The following is a 26627-nucleotide window of genomic DNA, read 5'->3' on the forward strand; positions in this document are numbered from 1 at the left end:
ATAGTTAGAACAAGCTGATGAGCACCAAGAAACTCGTTAATGAGTGCTCCAGATGTAACGGGGGTGTAGCTCAGTGGTAGAGTGCTCGCTTTGCATGTGAGAAGTCTCGGGTTCAATCCCCGGCACCTCCAAAGCGCTCTCGACTTTAGCGATCTTTTTTTATTGCCTGTTGTAATACTACGGCAACACGAGTTACCGGTGCGCATATCATGAAATACATTTCATCGAACAGCGCTGCCATTTTCTTTGACTATAGAGATATGCAGCTTTTCTCAATGATGAAAAAACTGTATCAGGCAGCAATGACGAGATGATTTTGTTTATTTCAACTATTGAATTATTTTATAGTAAGAACAAGCTGATGAGCACCAAGAAACTCGTTAATGAGTGCTCCAGATGTAACGGGGGTGTAGCTCAGTGGTAGAGTGCTCGCTTTGCATGTGAGAAGTCTCGGGTTCAATCCCCGGCACCTCCAAAGCGCTCTCGACTTTAGCGGTAACTTTTTTTATTGCCTGTTGTAATACTACGGCAACACGAGTTACGGGTGCGCATATCATGAAATACATTTCATCGAACAGCGCTGCCATTTTCTTTGACTATAAAGATATGCAGCTTTTCTCAATGATGAAAACACTGTATCAGGCAGCAATGACGAGATGATTTTGTTTATTTCAACTATTGAATTATTTTATAGTTAGAACAAGCTGATGAGCACCAAGAAACTCGTTAATGAGTGCTTCAGATGTAACGGGGGTGTAGCTCAGTGGTAGAGCGCTCGCTTTGCATGTGAGAAGTCGCGGGTTCAATCCCCGGCTCCTCCAAAGCACTCTCGACTTTAGCGGTATCTTTTTTATTGCCTGTTGCAATACTACGGCACCACGAGTTACCGGTGCGCATATCATGAAATACATTTCATCGAACAGCGCTGCCATTTTCTTTGACAGTAGAGATAAGCGACTTTTCTCAATGATGAAAAAAAACTGTATCAGGCAGCAATGACGAGATGATTTTGTTTATTTCAACTATTGAATAATTTTATTGTTAAAACAAGCTGATGAGCACCAAGAAACTCGTTAATGAGTGCTCCAGATGTAACAGGGGTGTAGCTCAGTGGTAGAGCGCTCGCTTTGCATGTGAGAAGTCCCGGGTTCAATCCCCGGCACCTGCAGAGCGCTCTCGACTTTAGCGGTATCTTTTTTATTGCCTGTTGCAATACTACGGCAACACGAGTTACCGGTGCGCATATCATGAAATACATTTCATCGAACAGCGCTGCCATTTTCTTTGACAATAGAGATAAGCGGCTTTCCTCAATGACGAAAAAAACTGTATCAGGCAGCAATGACGAGATGATTTTGTTTATTTCAACTATTGAATTATTTTATTGTTAGAACAAGCTGATGAGCACCAAGAAACTCGTTAATGAGTGCTCCAGATGTAACAGGGGTGTAGCTCAGTGGTAGAGCGCTCGCTTTGCATGTGAGTAGTCCCGGTTTCAGACCCCGGCACCTCGAAAGCGCTCTCGACTTTAGCGGTATCTTTTTTATTGCCTGTTGTAATACTACGGCACCACGAGTTACCGGTGCGCATATCATGAAATACATTTCATCGAACAGCGCTGCCATTTTCTTTGACTATAGAGATAAGCGGCTTTCCTCAATGATGAAAAAAACTGTATCAGGCAGCAATGACGAGACGATTTTGTTTATTTCAACTAATCGATTATTTTATTGTTAGAACAAGCTGATGAGCACCAAGAAACTCGTTAATGAGTGCTCCAGATGTAACAGGGGTGTAGCTCAGTGGTAGAGCGCTCGCTTCGCTTGTGAGAAATCCCGGGTTCAATCCCCGGCACCTCGAAAGCGCTCTCGACTTTAGCGGTATCTTTTTTATTGCCTGTTGTAATACTACGGCACCACGAGTTACCGGTGTGCATATCATGAAATACATTTCATCGAACAGCGCTGCCATTTTCTTTGACTATAGAGATAAGCGGCTTTTCTCAATGATGAAAAAACTGTATCAGGCAGCAATGACGAGATGATTTTGTTTATTTCAACTATTGAATTATTTTATTGTTAGAACAAGTTGATGAGCACCAAGAAACTCGGTAATGAGTGCTCCAGATGTAACAGGGGTGTAGCTCAGTGGTAGAGCGCTCACTTTGCATGTGAGTAGTCCTGGGTTCAGACCCCAAAACCTCGAAAGCGCTCTCGACTTTAGCGGTATCTTTTTTATTGCCTGTTGTAATACTACGGCACCACGAGTTACCGGTGTGCATATCATGAAATACATTTCATCGAACAGCGCTGCCATTTTCTTTGACTATAGAGATAAGCGGCTTTCCTCAATGATGAAAAAAACTGTATCAGGCAGCAATGACGAGACGATTTTGTTTATTTCAACTAATTGATTATTTTATTGTTTGAACAAGCTGATGAGCACCAAGAAACTCGTTAATGAGTGCTCCAGATGTAACAGGGGTGTAGCTCAGTGGTAGAGCGCTCGCTTCGCATGTGAGAAATTCCGGGTACAATCCCCGGCACCTCCAAAGCGCTCTCGACTTAAGCGGTAACTTTTTTTATTGCCTGTTGTAATACTACGGCAACACGAGTTACCGGTGCGCATATCAACAAATACATTTCATCGAACAGCGCTGCCATTTTCTTTGACTATAGAGATATGCAGCTTTTCTCAATGATGAAAAAACTGTATCAGGCAGCAATGACGAGACGATTTTGTTTACTTCAACTAATTGATTATTTTATTGTTTTAACAAGCTGATGAGCACCAAGAAACTCGTTAATGAGTGCTCCAGATTTAAAGGGGGTGTAGCTCAGTGGTAGAGCGCTCGCTTTGCATGTGAGAAGTCCCGGGTTGAATCCCCGGCACCTCCGAAGCGCTCTCGACATTAGCGGGATCTTTTTTTATTGCCTGTTGTAATACTACGGCACCACAAGTCACCGGTACGCATATCATTAAATACATTTCATCGAACAGCGCTGCCATTTTCTTTGACTATAGAGATAAGCGGCTTTTCTCAATGATGAAAAAACTGTATCAGGCAGCAATGACGAGACTATTTTGTTTATTTCAACTATTGAATTATTTTATTGTTAGAACAAGCTGATGAGCACCAAGAAACACGTTAATGAGTGCTCCAGATGTAAAGGGGGTGTAGCTCAGTGGTAGAGTTCTCGCTTTGCATGTGAGTAGTCCCGGATTCAGACCCCGGCACCTCGAAAGCGCTCTCGACTTTAGCGGTATCTTTTTTTATTGCCTGTTGTAATACTACGGCACCACGAGTTACCGGTGCGCTTATCATTAAATACATTTCATCGAACAGCGCTGCCATTTTCTTTGACTATAGAAATATGCAGCTTTCCTCAATGATGAAAAAACTGTATCAGGCAGAATGACGAGAGGATTTTGTTTATTGCAACTAATTGATTATCTTATTGTTTGAACAAGCTGATGAGCACCAAGAAACTCGTTAATAAGTGCTCCAAATGTAACGGGGGTGTAGCTCAGTGGTAGAGCGCTCGCTTTGCATGTGAGAATTCCCGGGTTCAATCCCCGGCACCTCCAAAGCACTATCGACTTTAGCGGTATCTTTTTTCATTGCCTGTTGTAATACTACGGCACCACGAGTTACCGGTGCGCATATCATGAAATACATTTCATCGAACAGCGCTGCTATTTTCTTTGACTATAGCAATAAGCGGCTTTTCTCAATGATGAAAAAACTGTATCAGGCAGCAATGACGAGATGATTTTGTTTATTTCAACTATTGAATTATTTTATAGTTAGAACAAGCTGATGAGCACCAAGAAACTCGTTAATGAGTGCTCCAGATGTAACGGGGGTGTAGCTCAGTGGTAGAGTGCTCGCTTTGCATGTGAGAAGTCTCGGGTTCAATCCCCGGCACCTCCAAAGCGCTCTCGACTTTAGCGATCTTTTTTTATTGCCTGTTGTAATACTACGGCAACACGAGTTACCGGTGCGCATATCATGAAATACATTTCATCGAACAGCGCTGCCATTTTCTTTGACTATAGAGATATGCAGCTTTTCTCAATGATGAAAAAACTGTATCAGGCAGCAATGACGAGATGATTTTGTTTATTTCAACTATTGAATTATTTTATAGTAAGAACAAGCTGATGAGCACCAAGAAACTCGTTAATGAGTGCTCCAGATGTAACGGGGGTGTAGCTCAGTGGTAGAGTGCTCGCTTTGCATGTGAGAAGTCTCGGGTTCAATCCCCGGCACCTCCAAAGCGCTCTCGACTTTAGCGGTAACTTTTTTTATTGCCTGTTGTAATACTACGGCAACACGAGTTACGGGTGCGCATATCATGAAATACATTTCATCGAACAGCGCTGCCATTTTCTTTGACTATAAAGATATGCAGCTTTTCTCAATGATGAAAACACTGTATCAGGCAGCAATGACGAGATGATTTTGTTTATTTCAACTATTGAATTATTTTATAGTTAGAACAAGCTGATGAGCACCAAGAAACTCGTTAATGAGTGCTTCAGATGTAACGGGGGTGTAGCTCAGTGGTAGAGCGCTCGCTTTGCATGTGAGAAGTCGCGGGTTCAATCCCCGGCTCCTCCAAAGCACTCTCGACTTTAGCGGTATCTTTTTTATTGCCTGTTGCAATACTACGGCACCACGAGTTACCGGTGCGCATATCATGAAATACATTTCATCGAACAGCGCTGCCATTTTCTTTGACAGTAGAGATAAGCGACTTTTCTCAATGATGAAAAAAAACTGTATCAGGCAGCAATGACGAGATGATTTTGTTTATTTCAACTATTGAATAATTTTATTGTTAAAACAAGCTGATGAGCACCAAGAAACTCGTTAATGAGTGCTCCAGATGTAACAGGGGTGTAGCTCAGTGGTAGAGCGCTCGCTTTGCATGTGAGAAGTCCCGGGTTCAATCCCCGGCACCTGCAGAGCGCTCTCGACTTTAGCGGTATCTTTTTTATTGCCTGTTGCAATACTACGGCAACACGAGTTACCGGTGCGCATATCATGAAATACATTTCATCGAACAGCGCTGCCATTTTCTTTGACAATAGAGATAAGCGGCTTTCCTCAATGACGAAAAAAACTGTATCAGGCAGCAATGACGAGATGATTTTGTTTATTTCAACTATTGAATTATTTTATTGTTAGAACAAGCTGATGAGCACCAAGAAACTCGTTAATGAGTGCTCCAGATGTAACAGGGGTGTAGCTCAGTGGTAGAGCGCTCGCTTTGCATGTGAGTAGTCCCGGTTTCAGACCCCGGCACCTCGAAAGCGCTCTCGACTTTAGCGGTATCTTTTTTATTGCCTGTTGTAATACTACGGCACCACGAGTTACCGGTGCGCATATCATGAAATACATTTCATCGAACAGCGCTGCCATTTTCTTTGACTATAGAGATAAGCGGCTTTCCTCAATGATGAAAAAAACTGTATCAGGCAGCAATGACGAGACGATTTTGTTTATTTCAACTAATCGATTATTTTATTGTTAGAACAAGCTGATGAGCACCAAGAAACTCGTTAATGAGTGCTCCAGATGTAACAGGGGTGTAGCTCAGTGGTAGAGCGCTCGCTTCGCTTGTGAGAAATCCCGGGTTCAATCCCCGGCACCTCGAAAGCGCTCTCGACTTTAGCGGTATCTTTTTTATTGCCTGTTGTAATACTACGGCACCACGAGTTACCGGTGTGCATATCATGAAATACATTTCATCGAACAGCGCTGCCATTTTCTTTGACTATAGAGATAAGCGGCTTTTCTCAATGATGAAAAAACTGTATCAGGCAGCAATGACGAGATCATTTTGTTTATTTCAACTATTGAATTATTTTATTGTTAGAACAAGTTGATGAGCACCAAGAAACTCGGTAATGAGTGCTCCAGATGTAACAGGGGTGTAGCTCAGTGGTAGAGCGCTCACTTTGCATGTGAGTAGTCCTGGGTTCAGACCCCAAAACCTCGAAAGCGCTCTCGACTTTAGCGGTATCTTTTTTATTGCCTGTTGTAATACTACGGCACCACGAGTTACCGGTGTGCATATCATGAAATACATTTCATCGAACAGCGCTGCCATTTTCTTTGACTATAGAGATAAGCGGCTTTCCTCAATGATGAAAAAAACTGTATCAGGCAGCAATGACGAGACGATTTTGTTTATTTCAACTAATTGATTATTTTATTGTTTGAACAAGCTGATGAGCACCAAGAAACTCGTTAATGAGTGCTCCAGATGTAACAGGGGTGTAGCTCAGTGGTAGAGCGCTCGCTTCGCATGTGAGAAATCCCGGGTTCAATCCCCGGCACCTCCAAAGCGCTCTCGACTTTAGCGGTAACTTTTTTTATTGCGGTATCTTTTCTTATTGCCTGTTGTAATACTACGGCACCACGAGTTACCGGTGCGCATATCATTAAATACATTTCATCGAACAGCGCTGCCATTTTCTTTGACTATAGAAATATGCAGCTTTCCTCAATGATGAAAAAACTGTATCAGGCAGAATGACGAGATGATTTTGTTTATTGCAACTAATTGATTATCTTATTGTTTGAACAAGCTGATGAGCACCAAGAAACTCGTTAATAAGTGCTCCAAATGTAACGGGGGTGTAGCTCAGTGGTAGAGCGCTCGCTTTGCATGTGAGAATTCCCGGGTTCAATCCCCGGCACCTCCAAAGCACTCTCGACTTTAGCGGTATCTTTTTTCATTGCCTGTTGTAATACTACGGCACCACGAGTTACCGGTGCGCATATCATGAAATACATTTCATCGAACAGCGCTGCCATTTTCTTTGACTATAGAGATATGCAGCTTTTCTCAATGATGAAAAAACTGTATCAGGCAGCAATGACGAGACGATTTTGTTTACTTCAACTAATTGATTATTTTATTGTTTTAACAAGCTGATGAGCACCAAGAAACTCGTTAATGAGTGCTCCAGATTTAAAGGGGGTGTAGCTCAGTGGTAGAGCGCTCGCTTTGCATGTGAGAAGTCCCGGGTTGAATCCCCGGCACCTCCGAAGCGCTCTCGACATTAGCGGGATCTTTTTTTATTGCCTGTTGTAATACTACGGCACCACGAGTCACCGGTACGCATATCATTAAATACATTTCATCGAACAGCGCTGCCATTTTCTTTGACTATAGAGATAAGCGGCTTTTCTCAATGATGAAAAAACTGTATCAGGCAGCAATGACGAGACTATTTTGTTTATTTCAACTATTGAATTATTTTATTGTTAGAACAAGCTGATGAGCACCAAGAAACTCGTTAATGAGTGCTCCAGATGTAAAGGGGGTGTAGCTCAGTGGTAGAGTTCTCGCTTTGCATGTGAGTAGTCCCGGATTCAGACCCCGGCACCTCGAAAGCGCTCTCGACTTTAGCGGTATCTTTTTTTATTGCCTGTTGTAATACTACGGCACCACGAGTAACCGGTGCGCATATCATGAAATACATTTCATCGAACAGCGATGCCATTTTCTTTGACTATAGAGATAAGCGGCTTTCCTCAATGATGAAAAAAACTGTATCAGGCAGCAATGACGAGACGATTTTGTTTACTTCAACTAATTGATTATTTTATTGTTTTAACAAGCTGATGAGCACCAAGAAACTCGTTAATGAGTGCTCCAGATTTAAAGGGGGTGTAGCTCAGTGGTAGAGCGCTCGCTTTGCATGTGAGAAGTCCCGGGTTGAATCCCCGGCACCTCCGAAGCGCTCTCGACATTAGCGGGATCTTTTTTTAATGCCTGTTGTAATACTACGGCACCACGAGTCACCGGTACGCATATCATTAAATACATTTCATCGAACAGCGCTGCCATTTTCTTTGACTATAGAGATAAGCGGCTTTCCTCAATGATGAAAAAAACTGTATCAGGCAGCAATGACGAGACGATTTTGTTTATTTCAACTAATCGATTATTTTATTGTTAGAACAAGCTGATGAGCACCAAGAAACTCGTTAATGAGTGCTCCAGATGTAACAGGGGTGTAGCTCAGTGGTAGAGCGCTCGCTTCGCATGTGAGTTGTCCCGGGTTCAGGCCCCAAAACCTCGAAAGCGCTCTCGACTTTAGCGGTATCTTTTTTATTGCCTGTTGTAATACTACGGCACCACGAGTTACCGGTGTGCATATCATGAAATACATTTCATCGAACAGCGCTGCCATTTTCTTTGACTATAGAGATAAGCGGCTTTCCTCAATGATGAAAAAAACTGTATCAGGCAGCAATGACGAGTTGATTTTGTTTATTTCAACTAATCGATTATTTTATTGTTAGAACAAGCTGATGAGCACCAAGAAACTCGTTAATGAGTGCTCCAGATGTAACAGGGGTGTAGCTCAGTGGTAGAGCGCTCGTTTCGCATGTGAGAAATTCCGGGTACAATCCCCGGCACCTCCAAAGCGCTCTCGACTTTAGCGGTAACTTTTTTTATTGCCTGTTGTAATACTACGGCAACACGAGTTACCGGTGCGCATATCATGAAATACATTTCATCGAACAGCGCTGCCATTTTCTTTGACTATAGAGATATGCAGCTTTTCTCAATGATGAAAAAACTGTATCAGGCAGCAATGACGAGACGATTTTGTTTACTTCAACTAATAGATTATTTTATTGTTTTAACAAGCTGATGAGCACCAAGAAACTCGTTAATGAGTGCTCCAGATTTAAAGGGGGTGTAGCTCAGTGGTAGAGCGCTCGCTTTGCATGTGAGAAGTCCCGGGTTGAATCCCCGGCACCTCCGAAGCGCTCTCGACATTAGCGGGATCTTTTTTTATTGCCTGTTGTAATACTACGGCACCACAAGTCACCGGTACGCATATCATTAAATACATTTCATCGAACAGCGCTGCCATTTTCTTTGACTATAGAGATAAGCGGCTTTTCTCAATGATGAAAAAACTGTATCAGGCAGCAATGACGAGACTATTTTGTTTATTTCAACTATTGAATTATTTTATTGTTAGAACAAGCTGATGAGCACCAAGAAACACGTTAATGAGTGCTCCAGATGTAAAGGGGGTGTAGCTCAGTGGTAGAGTTCTCGCTTTGCATGTGAGTAGTCCCGGATTCAGACCCCGGCACCTCGAAAGCGCTCTCGACTTTAGCGGTATCTTTTTTTATTGCCTGTTGTAATACTACGGCACCACGAGTTACCGGTGCGCATATCATTAAATACATTTCATCGAACAGCGCTGCCATTTTCTTTGACTATAGAAATATGCAGCTTTCCTCAATGATGAAAAAACTGTATCAGGCAGAATGACGAGATGATTTTGTTTATTGCAACTAATTGATTATCTTATTGTTTGAACAAGCTGATGAGCACCAAGAAACTCGTTAATAAGTGCTCCAAATGTAACGGGGGTGTAGCTCAGTGGTAGAGCGCTCGCTTTGCATGTGAGAATTCCCGGGTTCAATCCCCGGCACCTCCAAAGCACTCTCGACTTTAGCGGTATCTTTTTTCATTGCCTGTTGTAATACTACGGCACCACGAGTTACCGGTGCGCATATCATGAAATACATTTCATCGAACAGCGCTGCTATTTTCTTTGACTATAGCAATAAGCGGCTTTTCCTAATGATGAAAAAAACTGTATCAGCCAGAAATGACGGGATGATTTTGTTGATTTCAGCTATTGAATCATTTTATTGTTAGGACAAGCTGATGAGCACCAAGAAACTCGTTAATGAGTGCTCCAGATGTAACGGGGGTGTAGCTCAGTGGTAGAGCGCTCGCTTTGCATGTGAGAAGTCCCGGGTTGAATCCCCGGCACCTCCGAACCGCTCTCGACATTAGCGGGATCTTTTTTTAATGCCTGTTGTAATACTACGGCACCACGAGTCACCGGTACGCATATCATTAAATACATTTCATCGAACAGCGCTGCCATTTTCTTTGACTATAGAGATAAGCGGCTTTCCTCAATGATGAAAAAAACTGTATCAGGCAGCAATGACGAGACGATTTTGTTTATTTCAACTAATCGATTATTTTATTGTTAGAACAAGCTGATGAGCACCAAGAAACTCGTTAATGAGTGCTCCAGATGTAACAGGGGTGTAGCTCAGTGGTAGAGCGCTCGCTTCGCATGTGAGTTGTCCCGGGTTCAGACCCCAAAACCTCGAAAGCGCTCTCGACTTTAGCGGTATCTTTTTTATTGCCTGTTGTAATACTACGGCACCACGAGTTACCGGTGTGCATATCATGAAATACATTTCATCGAACAGCGCTGCCATTTTCTTTGACTATAGAGATAAGCGGCTTTCCTCAATGATGAAAAAAACTGTATCAGGCAGCAATGACGAGTTGATTTTGTTTATTTCAACTATTGAATTATTTTATTGTTAGAACAAGCTGATGAGCACCAAGAAACTCGTTAATGAGTGCTCCAGATGTAACAGGGGTGTAGCTCAGTGGTAGAGCGCTTGCTTCGCATGTGATAAATCCCGGGTTCAGACCCCAAAACCTCGGAAGCGCTCTCGACTTTAGCGGTATCTTTTTTATTGCCTGTTGTAATACTACGGCACCACGAGTTACCGGTGTGCATATCATGAAATACATTTCATCGAACAGCGCTGCCATTTTCTTTGACTATAGAGATAAGCGGCTTTCCTCAATGATGAAAAAAACTGTATCAGGCAGCAATGACGAGACGATTTTGTTTATTTCAACTAATCGATTATTTTATTGTTAGAACAAGCTGATGAGCACCAAGAAACTCGTTAATGAGTGCTCCAGATGTAACAGGGGTGTAGCTCAGTGGTAGAGCGCTCGCTTCGCATGTGAGAAATTCCGGGTACAATCCCCGGCAGCTCCAAAGCGCTCTCGACTTTAGCGGTAACTTTTTTATTGACTGTTGTAATACTACGGCAACACGAGTTACCGGTGCGCATATCATGAAATACATTTCATCGAACAGCGCTGCCATTTTCTTTGACTATAGAGATATGCAGCTTTTCTCAATGATGAAAAAACTGTATCAGGCAGCAATGACGAGACGATTTTGTTTACTTCAACTAATTGATTATTTTATTGTTTTAACAAGCTGATGAGCACCAAGAAACTCGTTAATGAGTGCTCCAGATTTAAAGGGGGTGTAGCTCAGTGGTAGAGCGCTCGCTTTGCATGTGAGAAGTCCCGGGTTCAATCCCCGGCACCTCCAAAGCGCTCTCGACTTTAGCGGTATCTTTTTTATTGCCTGATGTAATACTACGGCACCACGAGTTACCAGTGCGCATATCATGAAATACATTTTATTGAACAGCGCTGCCATTTTCTTTGACTATTGAGATAAGCGACTTTTCTCAATGATGAAAAAAACTGTATCAAGCAGCAATGACGAGATGATTTTGTTTATTTCAACTATTGAATTATTTTATTGTTAGAACAAGCTAATGAGCACCAAGAAACTCGTTAAAGAGTGCTCCAGATGTAACGGGGGTGTAGCTCAGTAGAAGAGCGCTCGCTTTGCATATGAGAAGTCCCGGGTTCAATCCCCGGCACCTCCAAAGCGCTCTCGACTTTAGCGGTATCTTTTTTATTGCCTGTTGTAATACTACGGCATCACGAGTTACCGGTGCGCATATCATGAAATGCATTTCATCGAACAGCGCTGCCATTTTCTTTGACTATAGAAATATGCAGCTTTCTTTAATGATGAAAAAAGTGTATCAGGCAGCAATGACGAGTTGATTTTGTTTATTTCAACTATTGAATTATTTTATTGTTAGAACAAGCTGATGAGCACCAAGAAACTCGTTAATGAGTGCTCCAGATGTAACAGGGGTGTAGCTCAGTGGTAGAGCGCTTGCTTCGCATGTGATAAATCCCGGGTTCAGACCCCAAAACCTCGGAAGCGCTCTCGACTTTAGCGGTATCTTTTTTATTGCCTGTTGTAATACTACAGCACCACGAGTTACCGGTGTGCATATCATGAAATACATTTCATCGAACAGCGCTGCCATTTTCTTTGACTATAGAGATAAGCGGCTTTCCTCAATGATGAAAAAAACTGTATCAGGCAGCAATGACGAGACGATTTTGTTTATTTCAACTAATCGATTATTTTATTGTTAGAACAAGCTGATGAGCACCAAGAAACTCGTTAATGAGTGCTCCAGATGTAACAGGGGTGTAGCTCAGTGGTAGAGCGCTCGCTTCGCATGTGAGAAATTCCGGGTACAATCCCCGGCACCTCCAAAGCGCTCTCGACTTTAGCGGTAACTTTTTTTATTGACTGTTGTAATACTACGGCAACACGAGTTACCGGTGCGCATATCATGAAATACATTTCATCGAACAGCGCTGCCATTTTCTTTGACTATAGAGATATGCAGCTTTTCTCAATGATGAAAAAACTGTATCAGGCAGCAATGACGAGACGATTTTGTTTACTTCAACTAATTGATTATTTTATTGTTTTAACAAGCTGATGAGCACCAAGAAACTCGTTAATGAGTGCTCCAGATTTAAAGGGGGTGTAGCTCAGTGGTAGAGCGCTCGCTTTGCATGTGAGAAGTCCCGGGTTGAATCCCCGGCACCTCCGAAGCGCTCTCGACATTAGCGGGATCTTTTTTTATTGCCTGTTGTAATACTACGGCACCACGAGTCACCGGTACGCATATCATTAAATACATTTCATCGAACAGCGCTGCCATTTTCTTTGACTATAGAGATAAGCGGCTTTTCTCAATGATGAAAAAACTGTATCAGGCAGCAATGACGAGACTATTTTGTTTATTTCAACTATTGAATTATTTTATTGTTAGAACAAGCTGATGAGCACCAAGAAACTCGTTAATGAGTGCTCCAGATGTAAAGGGGGTGTAGCTCAGTGGTAGAGTTTTCGCTTTGCATGTGAGAATTCGCGGGTTCAATCCCCGGCACCTCCAAAGCACTCTCGACTTTAGCGGTATCTTTTTTCATTGCCTGTTGTAATACTACGGCACCACGAGTTACCGGTGCGCATATCATGAAATACATTTCATCGAACAGCGCTGCTATTTTCTTTGACTATAGCAATAAGCGGCTTTTCCTAATGATGAAAAAACTGTATCAGCCAGAAATGACGGGATGATTTTGTTGATTTCAGCTATTGAATCATTTTATTGTTAGAACAAGCTGATGAGCACCAAGAAACTCGTTAATGAGTGCTCCAGATGTAACGGGGGTGTAGCTCAGTGGTAGAGCGCTCGCTTTGCATGTGAGTAGTCCCGGGTGCAATCCCCGGCTCCACCAAAGCACTCTCGACTTTAGCGGTATCTTTTTTATTGCCTGATGTAATACTACGGCACCACGAGTTACCAGTGCGCATATCATGAAATACATTTTATTGAACAGCGCTGCCATTTTCTTTGACTATTGAGATAAGCGACTTTTCTCAATGATGAAAAAAACTGTATCAAGCAGCAATGACGAGATGATTTTGTTTATTTCAACTATTGAATTATTTTATTGTTAGAACAAGCTAATGAGCACCAAGAAACTCGTTAAAGAGTGCTCCAGATGTAACGGGGGTGTAGCTCAGTAGAAGAGCGCTCGCTTTGCATATGAGAAGTCCCGGGTTCAATCCCCGGCACCTCCAAAGCGCTCTCGACTTTAGCGGTATCTTTTTTATTGCCTGTTGTAATACTACGGCATCACGAGTTACCGGTGCGCATATCATGAAATGCATTTCATCGAACAGCGCTGCCATTTTCTTTGACTATAGAAATATGCAGCTTTCTTTAATGATGAAAAAAGTGTATCAGGCAGCAATGACGAGATGATTTTTTTTATTTCAACTATTGAATTATTTTATTGTTAGAACAAGCTGATGAGCACCAAGAAACTCGTTAATGAGTGCTCCAGATGTAACGGGGGTGTAGCTCAGTGGTAGAGCGCTCGCTTTGCATGTGAAAAGTCCCGGGTTCAATCCCCGGCACCTCCAAAGCGCTCTCAACTTTAGCGGTATCTTTTTTATTGCCTGTTGTAATACTACGGCACCACGAGTTACCGGTGCGCATATCATGAAATACATTTCATCGAAGAGCGCTGCCATTTTCTTTGACTATAGAGATAAGCGACTTTTCTCAATGATGTAAAAAACTGTATCAGGCAGCAATGACGTGATGATTTTGTTTATTTTAACAATTGAATTATTTTATTGTTAGAACAAGCTGATGAGCGCCAAGAAACTCGTTAATGAGTGCCCCAGATGTAACGGGGGTGTAGCTCAGTGGTAGAGCGCTCGCTTTGCATGTGAGAATTCCCGGGTTCAATCCCCGGCACCTCCAAATGGCTCCCGACTTTAGTGGTATCTTTTTTATTGCCTGTTGTAATACTACGGCACCACGAGTTACCAGTGCGCATATCATGAAATACATTTTATTGAACAGCGCTGCCATTTTCTTTGACTATTGAGATAAGCGACTTTTCTCAATGATGAAAAAAACTGTATCAAGCAGCAATGACGAGATGATTTTGTTTATTTCAACTATTGAATTATTTTATTGTTAGAACAAGCTAATGAGCACCAAGAAACTCGTTAATGAGTGCTCCAGATGTAACGGGGGTGTAGCTCCGTGGAAGAGCGCTCGCTTCGCATGTGAGATGTCCCGGGTTCAATCCCCGGCACCTCCAAAGCGCTCTCGACTTTAGCGGTATCTTTTTTATTGCCTGTTGTAATACTACGGCACCACGAGTTACCGGTGCGCATATCATGAAATACATTTCATCGAAGAGCGCTGCCATTTTCTTTGACTATAGAGATAAGCGACTTTTCTCAATGATGTAAAAAACTGTATCAGGCAGGAATGACGAGATGATTTTGTTTATTTCAACTATTCAATTATTCTATTGTTAGAACAAGCTGATGAGCACCAAGAAACACGTTAATGAGTGCCCCAGATGTAACGGGGGTGTAGCTCAGTGGTAGAGCGCTCGCTTTGCATGTGAGAATTCCCGGGTTCAATCCCCGGCACCTCCAAATGGCTCCCGACTTTAGCGGTATCTTTTTTTATTGCCTGTTGTAATACTACGGCACCACGAGTTACCGGTGCGCATATCATGAAATGCATTTCATCGAACAGCGCTGCCATTTTCTTTGACTATAGAAATATGCGGCTTTCCTCAATGATGAAAACACTGTATCAGGCAGCAATGACGAGTTGATTTTGTTTATTTCAACTAATTGATTATTTTATTGTTTGAACAAGCTGATGAGCACCGAAAAACTCGTTAATGAGTGCTCCAGATGTAACGGGGGTGTAGCTCAGTAGTAGAGCGCTCGCTTTGCATGTGAGAAGTCCTGGGTTCAATCCCCGGCACCTCCAAAGCGCTCTCGACTTTAGCGGTATCTTTTTTTATTGCCTGTTGTAGTACTACGGCACCACGAGTTACCGGTGCGCATATCATGAAATGCATTTCATCGAACAGCGCTGCCATTTTCTTTGACTATAGAGATAAGCGGCTTTTCTCAATGATGAAAAAACTGTATCAGGCAGCAATGACGAGATGATTTTGTTTATTTCAACTATTGAATTAATTTATTGTTATGAGAAGCTGATGAGCACCAAGAAACTCGTTAATGAGTTCTCCAGATGTAACGGGGGTGTAGCTCAGTGGTAGAGCGCTCGCTTTGCATGTGAGAAGTCTCGGGTTCAATCCCCGGCACCTCCGAAGCACTCTCGACTTTAGCGGTATCTTTTTTTATTGCCTGTTGTAATACTACGGCACCACGAGTTACCGGTGCGCATATCATGAAATACATTTCATCGAACAGCGCTGCCCTTTTCTTTGACTATAGAGATAAGCGGCTTTCCTCAATGATGAAAAAAAACTGTATCAGGCAGCAATGACGAGACGATTTTGTTTATTTCAACTAATTGATTATTTTATTGTTTTAACAAGCTGATGAGCACCAAGAAACTTGTTAATGAGTGCTCCAGATGTAGCGGGGGTGTAGCTCACTGGTAGAGCGCTCGCTTCGCATGTGAGAAATCCCGGGTTCAATCCCCGGCACCTCCAAAGCGCTCTCGACTTTAGCGGTATCTTTTTTTATTGCCTGTTGTAATACTACGGCGCCACGAGTTACCGGTGCGCATATCATGAAATACATTTCATTGAACAGCGCTGCATATTTCTTTGACTATAGAAATATGCAGCTTTCCTCAATGACCAAAAAACTGTATGAGGCAGCAATGACGAGATGATTTTGTTTATTTCAACTTTTGAATTATTTTATTGTTAGAACAAGCTGATGAGCACCAAGAAACTCGTTAATGAGTGCCCCAGATGTAACGGGGGTGTAGCTCAGTGGTAGAGCGCTCGCTTTGCATGTGAGAATTCCCGGGTTCAATCCCCGGCACCTCCAAATGGCTCCCGACTTTAGCGGTATCTTTTTTATTGCCTGTTGTAATACTACGGCGCCACGAGTTAACAGTGCGCATATCATGAAATACATTTTATTGAACAGCGCTGCCATTTTCTTTGACTATTGAGATAAGCGACTTTTCTCAATGATGAAAAAAACTGTATCAAGCAGCAATGACGAGATGATTTTGTTTATTTCAACTATTGAATTATTTTATTGTTAGAACAAGCTAATGAGCACCAAGAAACTCGTTAATGAGTGCTCCAGATGTAACGGGGGTGTAGCTTAGTGGAAGAGCGCTCGCTTCGCATGTGAGAAGTCCCGGGTTCAATCCCCGGCACCTCCAAAACGCTCTCGACTTTAGCGGTATCTTTTTTATTGCCTGTTGTAATACTACGGCACCACGAGTTACCGGTGCGCATATCATGAAATGCATTTCATCGAACAGCGCTGCCATTTTCTTTGACTATAGAAATATGCGGCTTTCCTCAATGATGAAAACACTTTATCAGGCAGCAATGACGAGTTGATTTTGTTTATTTCAACTAATTGATTATTTTATTGTTTGAACAAGCTGATGAGCACCAAAAAACTCGTTAATGAGTGCTCCAGATTTAACGGGGGTGTAGCTCAATAGTAGAGCGCTCGCTTTGCATGTGAGAAGTCCTGGGTTCAATTCCGGCACCTCCAAAGCGCTCTCGAATTTAGCGGTATCTTTTTTTATTGCCTGTTGTAGTACTACGGCACCACGAGTTACCGGTGCGCATATCATGAAATGCATTTCATCGAACAGCGCTGCCATTTTCTTTGACAATAGAGATAAGCGGCTTTTCTCAATGATAAAAAAACTGTATCAGGCAGCAATGACGAGATGATTTTGTTTATTTCAACTATTGAATTATTTTATTGTTATGAGAAGCTGATGAGCACCAAGAAACTCGTTAATGAGTGCTCCAGATGTAACGGGGGTGTAGCTCAGTGGTAGAGCGCTCGCTTTGCATGTGAGAAGTCTCGGGTTCAATCCCCGGCACCTCCGAAGCGCTCTCAACTTTAGCGGTATCTTTTTTTATTGCCTGTTGTAATACTACGGCACCACGAGTTACCGGTGCGCATATCATGAAATAAATTTCATTGAACAGCGCTGCATATTTCTTTGACTATAGAAATATGCAGCTTTCCTCAATGACCAAAAAACTGTATGAGGCAGCAATGACGAGATGATTTTGTTTATTTCAACTTTTGAATTATTTTCTTGTTAGAACAAGCTGATGAGCACCAAAAAACTCGTTAATGAGTGCTCCAGATGTAACGGGGGTTTATCTCAGTAGTAGAGCGCTCGCTTTGCATGTGAGATGTCCCGGGTTCAATCCCCGGCGCCTCCAAAGCGCTCTCGACTTCAGCGGTATCTTTTTTTATTGCCTGTTGTAATACTACGGCACCACGAGTTACCGGTGCGCATATCATGAAATGCTTTTCATCGAACACCGCTGCAATTTTCTTTGACTATAGAAATATGCGGCTTTCTTCAATGATGAAAACACTCTATCAGGCAGCAATGACGAGTTGATTTTGTTTATTTCAACTAATTGATTATCTTATTGTTTGAACAAGCTGATGAGCACCAAAAAACTCGTTAATGAGTGCTCCAGATGTAACGGGGGTGTAGCTCAGTAGTAGAGCGCTCGCTTTGTATGTGAGAAGTCCCGGGTTCAATCCCCGGCGCCTCCAAAGCGCTCTCGACTTAAGCGGTATCTTTTTTATTGCCTGTTGTAATACTACGGCACCACGAGTTACCGGTGCGCTTATCATGAAATGCATTTCATCGAACAGCGCTGCCATTTTCTTTGACTATAGAAATCTGCGGCTTTCCTCAATGATGAAAACACTGTATCAGGCAGCAATGACGAGATGATTTTGTTTATTTCAACTATTGAATTATTTTATTGTTATGAGAAACTGATGAGCACCAAGAAACTCGTTAATGAGTGCTCCAGATGTAACGGGGGTGTAGCTTAGTGGTAGAGCACTCGCTTTGCATGTGAGAAGTCTCGGGTTCAATCCCCGGCACCTCCGAAGCGCTCTCGACTTTAGCGGTATCTTTTTTATTGCCTGTTGTAATACTACGGCACCACGAGTTACCGGTGCGCATATCATGAAATACATTTCATCGAACAGCGCTGCCATTTTCTTTGACTATAGAGATAAGCGGCTTTCCTCAATGATGAAAAAAACTGTATCAGGCAGCAATGACGTGAAGATTTTGTTTATTTCAACTAATTGATTATTTTATTGTTTTAACAAGCTGATGAGCACCAAGAAACTCGTTAATGAGTGCTCCAGATGTAAAGGGGGTGTAGCTCAGTGGTAGAGCGCTCGCTTTGCATGAGAGAAGTCCAGGGTTGAATCCCCGGCACCTCCAAAGCGCTCTCGACATTAGCGGGATCTTTTTTTATTGCCTGTTGTAATACTACGGCACCACGAGTCACCGGTACGCATATCAAGAAATACATTTCATCGAACAGCGCTGCCATTTTCTTTGACTATAGAGATAAGCGGCTTTTCTCAATGATGAAAAAACTGTATCAGGCAGCAATGACGAGATGATTTTGTTTATTTCAACTATTGAATTATTTTATTGTTAGAACAAGCTGATGAGCACCAAGAAACTCGTTAATGAGTGCTCCAGATGTAAAGGGGGTGTAGCTCAGTGGTAGAGCGCTCGCTTTGCATGTGAGAAGTCCCGGGTTGAATCCCCGGCACCTCCAAAGCGCTCTCGACATTAGCGGGATCTTTTTTTATTGCCTGTTGTAATACTACGGCACCACGAGTTACCGGTGCGCATATCATGAAATACATTTTATTGAACAGCGCTGCCATTTTCTTTGACTATAGAGATAAGCGACTTTTCTCAATGATGTAAAAAACTGTATGAGGCAGCAATGACGAGATGATTTTGTTTATTTCAACTATTGAATTATTTTATTGTTAGAACAAGCTGATGAGCACCAAGAAACTCGTTAATGAGTGCTCTAGATGTAACGGGGGTGTAGCTCAGTGGTAGAGCGCTCGCTTCGCATGTGAGAAATCCCGGGTTCAATCCCCGGCACCTCCAAAGTGCTCTCGACTTTAGCGGTAACTTTTTTTATTGCCTGTTGTAATACTACGGCAACACGAGTTACCGGTGCGCATATCATGAAATACCTTTCATCAAACAGCGCTGCCATTTTCTTTGACTATAGAAATATGCAGCTTTCCTCAATGATGGAAAAACTGTATCAGGCAGCAATGACGAGATGATTTTAATTAATTCAACTATTGAAATATTTTATTGTTAGAACAAGCTGATGAGCACCAAGAAACTCGTTAATGAGCGCTCCAGATGTAGCGGGGGTGTAGCTCAGTGGTAGAGCGCTCGCTTTGCATGTGAGAATTCCCGGGTTCAATCCCCGGCACCTCCAAATGGCTCCCGACTTTAGCGGTATCTTTTTTATTGCCTGTTGTAATACTACGGCGCCACGAGTTAACAGTGCGCATATCATGAAATACATTTTATTGAACAGCGCTGCCATTTTCTTTGACTATTGAGATAAGCGACTTTTCTCAATGATGAAAAAAACTGTATCAAGCAGCAATGACGAGATGATTTTGTTTATTTCAACTATTGAATTATTTTATTGTTAGAACAAGCTAATGAGCACCAAGAAACTCGTTAATGAGTGCTCCAGATGTAACGGGGGTGTAGCTTAGTGGAAGAGCGCTCGCTTCACATGTGAGAAGTCCCGGGTTCAATCCCCGGCACCTCCAAAACGCTCTCGACTTTAGCGGTATCTTTTCTATTGCCTGTTGTAATACTACGGCACCACGAGTTACCGGTGCGCATATCATGAAATGCATTTCATCGAACAGCGCTGCCATTTTCTTTGACTATAGAAATATGCGGCTTTCCTCAATGATGAAAACACTTTATCAGGCAGCAATGACGAGTTGATTTTGTTTATTTCAACTAATTGATTATTTTATTGTTTGAACAAGCTGATGAGCACCAAAAAACTCGTTAATGAGTGCTCCAGATGTAACGGGGGTGTAGCTCAATAGTAGAGCGCTCGCTTTGCATGTGAGAAGTCCTGGGTTCAATTCCGGCACCTCCAAAGCGCTCTCGAATTTAGCGGTATCTTTTTTTATTGCCTGTTGTAGTACTACGGCACCACGAGTTACCGGTGCGCATATCATGAAATGCATTTCATCGAACAGCGCTGCCATTTTCTTTGACAATAGAGATAAGCGGCTTTTCTCAATGATAAAAAAACTGTATCAGGCAGCAATGACGAGATGATTTTGTTTATTTCAACTATTGAATTATTTTATTGTTATGAGAAGCTGATGAGCACCAAGAAACTCGTTAATGAGTGCTCCAGATGTAACGGGGGTGTAGCTCAGTGGTAGAGCGCTCGCTTTGCATGTGAGAAGTCTCGGGTTCAATCCCCGGCACCTCCGAAGCGCTCTCAACTTTAGCGGTATCTTTTTTTATTGCCTGTTGTAATACTACGGCACCACGAGTTACCGGTGCGCATATCATGAAATAAATTTCATTGAACAGCGCTGCATATTTCTTTGACTATAGAAATATGCAGCTTTCCTCAATGACCAAAAAACTGTATGAGGCAGCAATGACGAGATGATTTTGTTTATTTCAACTTTTGAATTATTTTCTTGTTAGAACAAGCTGATGAGCACCAAAAAACTCGTTAATGAGTGCTCCAGATGTAACGGGGGTTTATCTCAGTAGTAGAGCGCTCGCTTTGCATGTGAGATGTCCCGGGTTCAATCCCCGGCGCCTCCAAAGCGCTCTCGACTTCAGCGGTATCTTTTTTTATTGCCTGTTGTAATACTACGGCACCACGAGTTACCGGTGCGCATATCATGAAATGCTTTTCATCGAACACCGCTGCAATTTTCTTTGACTATAGAAATATGCGGCTTTCTTCAATGATGAAAACACTCTATCAGGCAGCAATGACGAGTTGATTTTGTTTATTTCAACTAATTGATTATCTTATTGTTTGAACAAGCTGATGAGCACCAAAAAACTCGTTAATGAGTGCTCCAGATGTAACGGGGGTGTAGCTCAGTAGTAGAGCGCTCGCTTTGTATGTGAGAAGTCCCGGGTTCAATCCCCGGCGCCTCCAAAGCGCTCTCGACTTAAGCGGTATCTTTTTTATTGCCTGTTGTAATACTACGGCACCACGAGTTACCGGTGCGCTTATCATGAAATGCATTTCATCGAACAGCGCTGCCATTTTCTTTGACTCTAGAAATCCGCGGCTTTCCTCAATGATGAAAACACTGTATCAGGCAGCAATGACGAGTTGATTTTGTTTATTTCAACTTTTGAATTATTTTCTTGTTAGAACAAGCTGATGAGCACCAAAAAACTCGTTAATGAGTGCTCCAGATGTAACGGGGGTTTATCTCAGTAGTAGAGCGCTCGCTTTGCATGTGAGATGTCCCGGGTTCAATCCCCGGCGCCTCCAAAGCGCTCTCGACTTCAGCGGTATCTTTTTTTATTGCCTGTTGTAATACTACGGCACCACGAGTTACCGGTGCGCATATCATGAAATGCTTTTCATCGAACACCGCTGCAATTTTCTTTGACTATAGAAATATGCGGCTTTCTTCAATGATGAAAACACTCTATCAGGCAGCAATGACGAGTTGATTTTGTTTATTTCAACTAATTGATTATCTTATTGTTTGAACAAGCTGATGAGCACCAAAAAACTCGTTAATGAGTGCTCCAGATGTAACGGGGGTGTAGCTCAGTAGTAGAGCGCTCGCTTTGTATGTGAGAAGTCCCGGGTTCAATCTCCGGCGCCTCCAAAGCGCTCTCGACTTAAGCGGTATCTTTTTTATTGCCTGTTGTAATACTACGGCACCACGAGTTACCGGTGCGCTTATCATGAAATGCATTTCATCGAACAGCGCTGCCATTTTCTTTGACTATAGAAATCTGCGGCTTTCCTCAATGATGAAAACACTGTATCAGGCAGCAATGACGAGATGATTTTGTTTATTTCAACTATTGAATTATTTTATTGTTATGAGAAACTGATGAGCACCAAGAAACTCGTTAATGAGTGCTCCAGATGTAACGGGGGTGTAGCTTAGTGGTAGAGCACTCGCTTTGCATGTGAGAAGTCTCGGGTTCAATCCCCGGCACCTCCGAAGCGCTCTCGACTTTAGCGGTATCTTTTTTATTGCCTGTTGTAATACTACGGCACCACGAGTTACCGGTGCGCATATCATGAAATACATTTCATCGAACAGCGCTGCCATTTTCTTTGACTATAGAGATAAGCGGCTTTCCTCAATGATGAAAAAAACTGTATCAGGCAGCAATGACGTGAAGATTTTGTTTATTTCAACTAATTGATTATTTTATTGTTTTAACAAGCTGATGAGCACCAAGAAACTCGTTAATGAGAGCTCCAGATGTAAAGGGGGTGTAGCTCAGTGGTAGAGCGCTCGCTTTGCATGAGAGAAGTCCAGGGTTGAATCCCCGGCACCTCCAAAGCGCTCTCGACATTAGCGGGATCTTTTTTTATTGCCTGTTGTAATACTACGGCACCACGAGTCACCGGTACGCATATCAAGAAATACATTTCATCGAACAGCGCTGCCATTTTCTTTGACTATAGAGATAAGCGGCTTTTCTCAATGATGAAAAAACTGTATCAGGCAGCAATGACGAGATGATTTTGTTTATTTCAACTATTGAATTATTTTATTGTTAGAACAAGCTGATGAGCACCAAGAAACTCGTTAATGAGTGCTCCAGATGTAAAGGGGGTGTAGCTCAGTGGTAGAGCGCTCGCTTTGCATGTGAGAAGTCCCGGGTTGAATCCCCGGCACCTCCAAAGCGCTCTCGACATTAGCGGGATCTTTTTTTATTGCCTGTTGTAATACTACGGCACCACGAGTTACCGGTGCGCATATCATGAAATACATTTTATTGAACAGCGCTGCCATTTTCTTTGACTATAGAGATAAGCGACTTTTCTCAATGATGTAAAAAACTGTATGAGGCAGCAATGACGAGATGATTTTGTTTATTTCAACTATTGAATTATTTTATTGTTAGAACAAGCTGATGAGCACCAAGAAACTCGTTAATGAGTGCTCTAGATGTAACGGGGGTGTAGCTCAGTGGTAGAGCGCTCGCTTCGCATGTGAGAAATCCCGGGTTCAATCCCCGGCACCTCCAAAGTGCTCTCGACTTTAGCGGTAACTTTTTTTATTGCCTGTTGTAATACTACGGCAACACGAGTTACCGGTGCGCATATCATGAAATACCTTTCATCAAACAGCGCTGCCATTTTCTTTGACTATAGAAATATGCAGCTTTCCTCAATGATGGAAAAACTGTATCAGGCAGCAATGACGAGATGATTTTAATTAATTCAACTATTGAAATATTTTATTGTTAGAACAAGCTGATGAGCACCAAGAAACTCGTTAATGAGCGCTCCAGATGTAGCGGGGGTGTAGCTCAGTGGTAGAGCGCTCGCTTTGCATGTGAGAAGTCTCGGGTTCAACCCCCGGCACCTGCAAAGCGCTCTCGACTTTAGCGGTATCTTTTTTTATTGCCTGTTGTAATACTACGGCACCAAGAGTTACCGGTGCGCATATCATGAAATACATTTCATCGAACAGCGCTGCCATTTTCTTTGACTATAGAGATAAGCGGCTTTCCTCAATGGTGAAAAAAACTGTATCAGGCAGCAATGAAGAGACGATTTTGTTTATTTCAACTAATTGATTTTTTATTGTTTTAACAAGCTGATCAGCACCAAGAAACTCGTTAATGAGTGCTCCAGATGTAACGGGGGTGTAGCTCAGTGGTAGAGCACTCGCTTTGCATGTGAGAAGTCTCGGGTTCAATCCCCGGCACCTCCGAAGCGCTCTCGACTTTAGCGGTATCTTTTTTATTGCCTGTTGTAATACTACGGCACCACGAGTCACCGGTACGCATATCAAGAAATACATTTCATCGAACAGCGCTGCCATTTTCTTTGACAATAGAGATAAGCGGCTTTCCTCAATGATGAAAAAAACTGTATCAGGCAGCAATGACGTGAAGATTTTGTTTATTTCAACTAATTGATTATTTTATTGTTTTAACAAGCTGATGAGCACCAAGAAACTCGTTAATGAGTGCTCCAGATGTAAAGGGGGTGTAGCTCAGTGGTAGAGCGCTCGCTTTGCATGAGAGAAGTCCAGGGTTGAATCCCCGGCACCTCCGAAGCGCTCTCGACTTTAGCGGTATCTTTTTTATTGCCTGTTGTAATACTACGGCACCACGAGTCACCGGTACGCATATCAAGAAATACATTTCATCGAACAGCGCTGCCATTTTCTTTGACTATAGAGATAAGCGGCTTTTCTCAATGATGAAAAAACTGTATCAGGCAGCAATGACGAGATGATTTTGTTTATTTCAACTATTGAATTATTTTATTGTTAGAACAAGCTGATGAGCACCAAGAAACTCGTTAATGAGTGCTCCAGATGTAAAGGGGGTGTAGCTCAGTGGTAGAGCGCTCGCTTTGCATGAGAGAAGTCCAGGGTTGAATCCCCGGCACCTCCGAAGCGCTCTCGACTTTAGCGGTATCTTTTTTATTGCCTGTTGTAATACTACGGCACCACGAGTCACCGGTACGCATATCAAGAAATACATTTCATCGAACAGCGCTGCCATTTTCTTTGACTATAGAGATAAGCGGCTTTTCTCAATGATGAAAAAACTGTATCAGGCAGCAATGACGAGATGATTTTGTTTATTTCAATTATTGAATTATTTTATTGTTAGAACAAGCTAATGAGCACGAAGAAACTTGTTAATGAGTGCTCCAGATGTAACGGGGGTGTAGGTCAGTGATAGAGCGCTCGCTTTGCATGTGAGAAATCTCGGGTTCAATCCCCGGCACCTCCAAAGCGCTCTCGACATTAGCGGGATCTTTTTTTATTGCCTGTTGTAATACTACGGCACCACGAGTCACCGGTACGCATATCAAGAAATACATTTCATCGAACAGCGCTGCCATTTTCTTTGACTATAGAGATAAGCGACTTTTCTCAATGATGTAAAAAACTGTATGAGGCAGCAATGACGAGATGATTTTGTTTATTTCAACTATTGAATTATTTTATTGTTAGAACAAGCTGATGAGCACCAAGAAACTCGTTAATGAGTGCTCTAGATGTAACGGGGGTGTAGCTCAGTGGTAGAGCGCTCGCTTTGCATGTGAGTAGTCCCGTGTTCAGACCCCGGCACCTCGAAATTGCTCTCGACTTTAGCGGTATCTTTTTTATTGCCTGTTGTAATACTACGGCACCACGAGTTACCGGTGCGCATATCATGAAATACATTTCATTGAACAGCGCTGCATATTTCTTTGACTATAGAAATATGCAGCTTTCCTCAATAACCAAAAAACTGTATGAGGCAGCAATGACGAGATGATTTTCTTTATTTCAACTTTTGAATTATTTTATTGTTAGAACAAGCTGATGAGCACCAAAAAGCTCGTTAATGAGTGCTCTAGATGTAACGGGGGTGTAGCTCAGTGGTAGAGCGCTCGCTTCGCATGTGAGAAATCCCGGGTTCAATCCCCGGCACCTCCAAAGTGCTCTCGACTTTAGCGGTAAGTTTTTTTATTGCCTGTTGTAATACTACGGCAACACGAGTTACCGGTGCGCATATCATGAAATACCTTTCATCGAACAGCGCTGCCATTTTCTTTGACTATAGAAATATGCAGCTTTCCTCAATGATGGAAAAACTGTATCAGGCAGCAATGACGAGATGATTTTAATTATTTCAACTATTGAAATATTTTATTGTTAGAACAAGCTGATGAGCACCAAGAAACTCGTTAATGAGCGCTCCAGATGTAGCGGGGGTGTAGCTCAGTGGTAGAGCGCTCGCTTTGCATGTGAGAAGTCTCGGGTTCAACCCTCGGCACCTGCAAAGCGCTCTCGACTTTAGCGGTATCTTTTTTTATTGCCTGTTGTAATACTACGGCACCAAGAGTTACCGGTGCGCATATCATGAAATACATTTCATCGAACAGCGCTGCCATTTTCTTTGACTATAGAGATAAGCGGCTTTCCTCAATGATGAAAAAAACTGTATCAGGCAGCAATGAAGAGACGATTTTGTT

At 42.5% G+C, this 26627-nt stretch overlaps 52 non-coding genes across 52 annotated transcripts; all 52 read left to right on the forward strand.

Annotated features, from left to right (window-relative positions):
• The first annotated feature begins 59 nt into the window (after positions 1-59).
• TRNAA-UGC (transfer RNA alanine (anticodon UGC)) lies at positions 60-131 on the forward strand. Its single transcript has one exon. It is a non-coding gene; the product is annotated as a tRNA-Ala (tRNA).
• Positions 132-403: 272 nt separating this feature from the next.
• On the forward strand, positions 404-475 carry TRNAA-UGC (transfer RNA alanine (anticodon UGC)). Its single transcript has one exon. It is a non-coding gene; the product is annotated as a tRNA-Ala (tRNA).
• Positions 476-749: 274 nt separating this feature from the next.
• On the forward strand, positions 750-821 carry TRNAA-UGC (transfer RNA alanine (anticodon UGC)). Its single transcript has one exon. It is a non-coding gene; the product is annotated as a tRNA-Ala (tRNA).
• Positions 822-1094: 273 nt separating this feature from the next.
• Positions 1095-1168, forward strand: TRNAA-UGC (transfer RNA alanine (anticodon UGC)). The gene has a single exon. It is a non-coding gene; the product is annotated as a tRNA-Ala (tRNA).
• Positions 1169-1788: 620 nt separating this feature from the next.
• On the forward strand, positions 1789-1860 carry TRNAA-CGC (transfer RNA alanine (anticodon CGC)). Its single transcript has one exon. It is a non-coding gene; the product is annotated as a tRNA-Ala (tRNA).
• Positions 1861-2825: 965 nt separating this feature from the next.
• Positions 2826-2897, forward strand: TRNAA-UGC (transfer RNA alanine (anticodon UGC)). Its single transcript has one exon. It is a non-coding gene; the product is annotated as a tRNA-Ala (tRNA).
• Positions 2898-3516: 619 nt separating this feature from the next.
• TRNAA-UGC (transfer RNA alanine (anticodon UGC)) lies at positions 3517-3588 on the forward strand. The gene has a single exon. It is a non-coding gene; the product is annotated as a tRNA-Ala (tRNA).
• Positions 3589-3862: 274 nt separating this feature from the next.
• On the forward strand, positions 3863-3934 carry TRNAA-UGC (transfer RNA alanine (anticodon UGC)). The gene has a single exon. It is a non-coding gene; the product is annotated as a tRNA-Ala (tRNA).
• A 272-nt stretch (positions 3935-4206) lies between these two features.
• Positions 4207-4278, forward strand: TRNAA-UGC (transfer RNA alanine (anticodon UGC)). Its single transcript has one exon. It is a non-coding gene; the product is annotated as a tRNA-Ala (tRNA).
• Positions 4279-4552: 274 nt separating this feature from the next.
• TRNAA-UGC (transfer RNA alanine (anticodon UGC)) lies at positions 4553-4624 on the forward strand. The gene has a single exon. It is a non-coding gene; the product is annotated as a tRNA-Ala (tRNA).
• Positions 4625-4897: 273 nt separating this feature from the next.
• Positions 4898-4971, forward strand: TRNAA-UGC (transfer RNA alanine (anticodon UGC)). The gene has a single exon. It is a non-coding gene; the product is annotated as a tRNA-Ala (tRNA).
• A 620-nt stretch (positions 4972-5591) lies between these two features.
• Positions 5592-5663, forward strand: TRNAA-CGC (transfer RNA alanine (anticodon CGC)). Its single transcript has one exon. It is a non-coding gene; the product is annotated as a tRNA-Ala (tRNA).
• A 619-nt stretch (positions 5664-6282) lies between these two features.
• On the forward strand, positions 6283-6354 carry TRNAA-CGC (transfer RNA alanine (anticodon CGC)). Its single transcript has one exon. It is a non-coding gene; the product is annotated as a tRNA-Ala (tRNA).
• A 291-nt stretch (positions 6355-6645) lies between these two features.
• On the forward strand, positions 6646-6717 carry TRNAA-UGC (transfer RNA alanine (anticodon UGC)). The gene has a single exon. It is a non-coding gene; the product is annotated as a tRNA-Ala (tRNA).
• Positions 6718-6991: 274 nt separating this feature from the next.
• Positions 6992-7063, forward strand: TRNAA-UGC (transfer RNA alanine (anticodon UGC)). Its single transcript has one exon. It is a non-coding gene; the product is annotated as a tRNA-Ala (tRNA).
• A 621-nt stretch (positions 7064-7684) lies between these two features.
• TRNAA-UGC (transfer RNA alanine (anticodon UGC)) lies at positions 7685-7756 on the forward strand. The gene has a single exon. It is a non-coding gene; the product is annotated as a tRNA-Ala (tRNA).
• A 967-nt stretch (positions 7757-8723) lies between these two features.
• Positions 8724-8795, forward strand: TRNAA-UGC (transfer RNA alanine (anticodon UGC)). Its single transcript has one exon. It is a non-coding gene; the product is annotated as a tRNA-Ala (tRNA).
• A 619-nt stretch (positions 8796-9414) lies between these two features.
• On the forward strand, positions 9415-9486 carry TRNAA-UGC (transfer RNA alanine (anticodon UGC)). The gene has a single exon. It is a non-coding gene; the product is annotated as a tRNA-Ala (tRNA).
• Positions 9487-9761: 275 nt separating this feature from the next.
• On the forward strand, positions 9762-9833 carry TRNAA-UGC (transfer RNA alanine (anticodon UGC)). Its single transcript has one exon. It is a non-coding gene; the product is annotated as a tRNA-Ala (tRNA).
• Positions 9834-11145: 1312 nt separating this feature from the next.
• TRNAA-UGC (transfer RNA alanine (anticodon UGC)) lies at positions 11146-11217 on the forward strand. Its single transcript has one exon. It is a non-coding gene; the product is annotated as a tRNA-Ala (tRNA).
• A 274-nt stretch (positions 11218-11491) lies between these two features.
• TRNAA-UGC (transfer RNA alanine (anticodon UGC)) lies at positions 11492-11563 on the forward strand. The gene has a single exon. It is a non-coding gene; the product is annotated as a tRNA-Ala (tRNA).
• A 965-nt stretch (positions 11564-12528) lies between these two features.
• On the forward strand, positions 12529-12600 carry TRNAA-UGC (transfer RNA alanine (anticodon UGC)). The gene has a single exon. It is a non-coding gene; the product is annotated as a tRNA-Ala (tRNA).
• Positions 12601-12874: 274 nt separating this feature from the next.
• TRNAA-UGC (transfer RNA alanine (anticodon UGC)) lies at positions 12875-12946 on the forward strand. The gene has a single exon. It is a non-coding gene; the product is annotated as a tRNA-Ala (tRNA).
• A 274-nt stretch (positions 12947-13220) lies between these two features.
• Positions 13221-13292, forward strand: TRNAA-UGC (transfer RNA alanine (anticodon UGC)). Its single transcript has one exon. It is a non-coding gene; the product is annotated as a tRNA-Ala (tRNA).
• Positions 13293-13566: 274 nt separating this feature from the next.
• Positions 13567-13638, forward strand: TRNAA-UGC (transfer RNA alanine (anticodon UGC)). Its single transcript has one exon. It is a non-coding gene; the product is annotated as a tRNA-Ala (tRNA).
• A 273-nt stretch (positions 13639-13911) lies between these two features.
• On the forward strand, positions 13912-13983 carry TRNAA-UGC (transfer RNA alanine (anticodon UGC)). Its single transcript has one exon. It is a non-coding gene; the product is annotated as a tRNA-Ala (tRNA).
• A 274-nt stretch (positions 13984-14257) lies between these two features.
• TRNAA-UGC (transfer RNA alanine (anticodon UGC)) lies at positions 14258-14329 on the forward strand. Its single transcript has one exon. It is a non-coding gene; the product is annotated as a tRNA-Ala (tRNA).
• Positions 14330-14603: 274 nt separating this feature from the next.
• Positions 14604-14675, forward strand: TRNAA-CGC (transfer RNA alanine (anticodon CGC)). Its single transcript has one exon. It is a non-coding gene; the product is annotated as a tRNA-Ala (tRNA).
• A 274-nt stretch (positions 14676-14949) lies between these two features.
• On the forward strand, positions 14950-15021 carry TRNAA-UGC (transfer RNA alanine (anticodon UGC)). Its single transcript has one exon. It is a non-coding gene; the product is annotated as a tRNA-Ala (tRNA).
• Positions 15022-15295: 274 nt separating this feature from the next.
• On the forward strand, positions 15296-15367 carry TRNAA-UGC (transfer RNA alanine (anticodon UGC)). The gene has a single exon. It is a non-coding gene; the product is annotated as a tRNA-Ala (tRNA).
• A 274-nt stretch (positions 15368-15641) lies between these two features.
• Positions 15642-15713, forward strand: TRNAA-UGC (transfer RNA alanine (anticodon UGC)). The gene has a single exon. It is a non-coding gene; the product is annotated as a tRNA-Ala (tRNA).
• A 276-nt stretch (positions 15714-15989) lies between these two features.
• TRNAA-CGC (transfer RNA alanine (anticodon CGC)) lies at positions 15990-16061 on the forward strand. The gene has a single exon. It is a non-coding gene; the product is annotated as a tRNA-Ala (tRNA).
• A 274-nt stretch (positions 16062-16335) lies between these two features.
• TRNAA-UGC (transfer RNA alanine (anticodon UGC)) lies at positions 16336-16407 on the forward strand. Its single transcript has one exon. It is a non-coding gene; the product is annotated as a tRNA-Ala (tRNA).
• A 274-nt stretch (positions 16408-16681) lies between these two features.
• Positions 16682-16753, forward strand: TRNAA-CGC (transfer RNA alanine (anticodon CGC)). The gene has a single exon. It is a non-coding gene; the product is annotated as a tRNA-Ala (tRNA).
• A 618-nt stretch (positions 16754-17371) lies between these two features.
• On the forward strand, positions 17372-17443 carry TRNAA-UGC (transfer RNA alanine (anticodon UGC)). Its single transcript has one exon. It is a non-coding gene; the product is annotated as a tRNA-Ala (tRNA).
• A 620-nt stretch (positions 17444-18063) lies between these two features.
• TRNAT-UGU (transfer RNA threonine (anticodon UGU)) lies at positions 18064-18135 on the forward strand. Its single transcript has one exon. It is a non-coding gene; the product is annotated as a tRNA-Thr (tRNA).
• Positions 18136-18408: 273 nt separating this feature from the next.
• On the forward strand, positions 18409-18480 carry TRNAA-UGC (transfer RNA alanine (anticodon UGC)). The gene has a single exon. It is a non-coding gene; the product is annotated as a tRNA-Ala (tRNA).
• A 274-nt stretch (positions 18481-18754) lies between these two features.
• Positions 18755-18826, forward strand: TRNAA-UGC (transfer RNA alanine (anticodon UGC)). Its single transcript has one exon. It is a non-coding gene; the product is annotated as a tRNA-Ala (tRNA).
• A 274-nt stretch (positions 18827-19100) lies between these two features.
• TRNAA-UGC (transfer RNA alanine (anticodon UGC)) lies at positions 19101-19172 on the forward strand. The gene has a single exon. It is a non-coding gene; the product is annotated as a tRNA-Ala (tRNA).
• Positions 19173-19447: 275 nt separating this feature from the next.
• TRNAA-CGC (transfer RNA alanine (anticodon CGC)) lies at positions 19448-19519 on the forward strand. Its single transcript has one exon. It is a non-coding gene; the product is annotated as a tRNA-Ala (tRNA).
• A 274-nt stretch (positions 19520-19793) lies between these two features.
• TRNAA-UGC (transfer RNA alanine (anticodon UGC)) lies at positions 19794-19865 on the forward strand. Its single transcript has one exon. It is a non-coding gene; the product is annotated as a tRNA-Ala (tRNA).
• Positions 19866-20139: 274 nt separating this feature from the next.
• TRNAV-CAC (transfer RNA valine (anticodon CAC)) lies at positions 20140-20211 on the forward strand. The gene has a single exon. It is a non-coding gene; the product is annotated as a tRNA-Val (tRNA).
• A 618-nt stretch (positions 20212-20829) lies between these two features.
• On the forward strand, positions 20830-20901 carry TRNAA-UGC (transfer RNA alanine (anticodon UGC)). Its single transcript has one exon. It is a non-coding gene; the product is annotated as a tRNA-Ala (tRNA).
• Positions 20902-21521: 620 nt separating this feature from the next.
• Positions 21522-21593, forward strand: TRNAT-UGU (transfer RNA threonine (anticodon UGU)). Its single transcript has one exon. It is a non-coding gene; the product is annotated as a tRNA-Thr (tRNA).
• Positions 21594-22212: 619 nt separating this feature from the next.
• Positions 22213-22284, forward strand: TRNAT-UGU (transfer RNA threonine (anticodon UGU)). Its single transcript has one exon. It is a non-coding gene; the product is annotated as a tRNA-Thr (tRNA).
• Positions 22285-22557: 273 nt separating this feature from the next.
• Positions 22558-22629, forward strand: TRNAA-UGC (transfer RNA alanine (anticodon UGC)). The gene has a single exon. It is a non-coding gene; the product is annotated as a tRNA-Ala (tRNA).
• Positions 22630-22903: 274 nt separating this feature from the next.
• TRNAA-UGC (transfer RNA alanine (anticodon UGC)) lies at positions 22904-22975 on the forward strand. The gene has a single exon. It is a non-coding gene; the product is annotated as a tRNA-Ala (tRNA).
• A 274-nt stretch (positions 22976-23249) lies between these two features.
• On the forward strand, positions 23250-23321 carry TRNAA-UGC (transfer RNA alanine (anticodon UGC)). Its single transcript has one exon. It is a non-coding gene; the product is annotated as a tRNA-Ala (tRNA).
• Positions 23322-23596: 275 nt separating this feature from the next.
• Positions 23597-23668, forward strand: TRNAA-CGC (transfer RNA alanine (anticodon CGC)). Its single transcript has one exon. It is a non-coding gene; the product is annotated as a tRNA-Ala (tRNA).
• Positions 23669-23940: 272 nt separating this feature from the next.
• On the forward strand, positions 23941-24014 carry TRNAA-UGC (transfer RNA alanine (anticodon UGC)). The gene has a single exon. It is a non-coding gene; the product is annotated as a tRNA-Ala (tRNA).
• Positions 24015-24288: 274 nt separating this feature from the next.
• On the forward strand, positions 24289-24360 carry TRNAA-UGC (transfer RNA alanine (anticodon UGC)). The gene has a single exon. It is a non-coding gene; the product is annotated as a tRNA-Ala (tRNA).
• Positions 24361-26016: 1656 nt separating this feature from the next.
• TRNAA-CGC (transfer RNA alanine (anticodon CGC)) lies at positions 26017-26088 on the forward strand. Its single transcript has one exon. It is a non-coding gene; the product is annotated as a tRNA-Ala (tRNA).
• The last annotated feature ends 539 nt before the right edge of the window (positions 26089-26627 follow it).

Source organism: Rhipicephalus microplus, chromosome 3, assembly GCF_043290135.1.
Source record: "Rhipicephalus microplus isolate Deutch F79 chromosome 3, USDA_Rmic, whole genome shotgun sequence".
NCBI classification, from domain to species: Eukaryota; Metazoa; Arthropoda; class Arachnida; order Ixodida; family Ixodidae; genus Rhipicephalus; species Rhipicephalus microplus.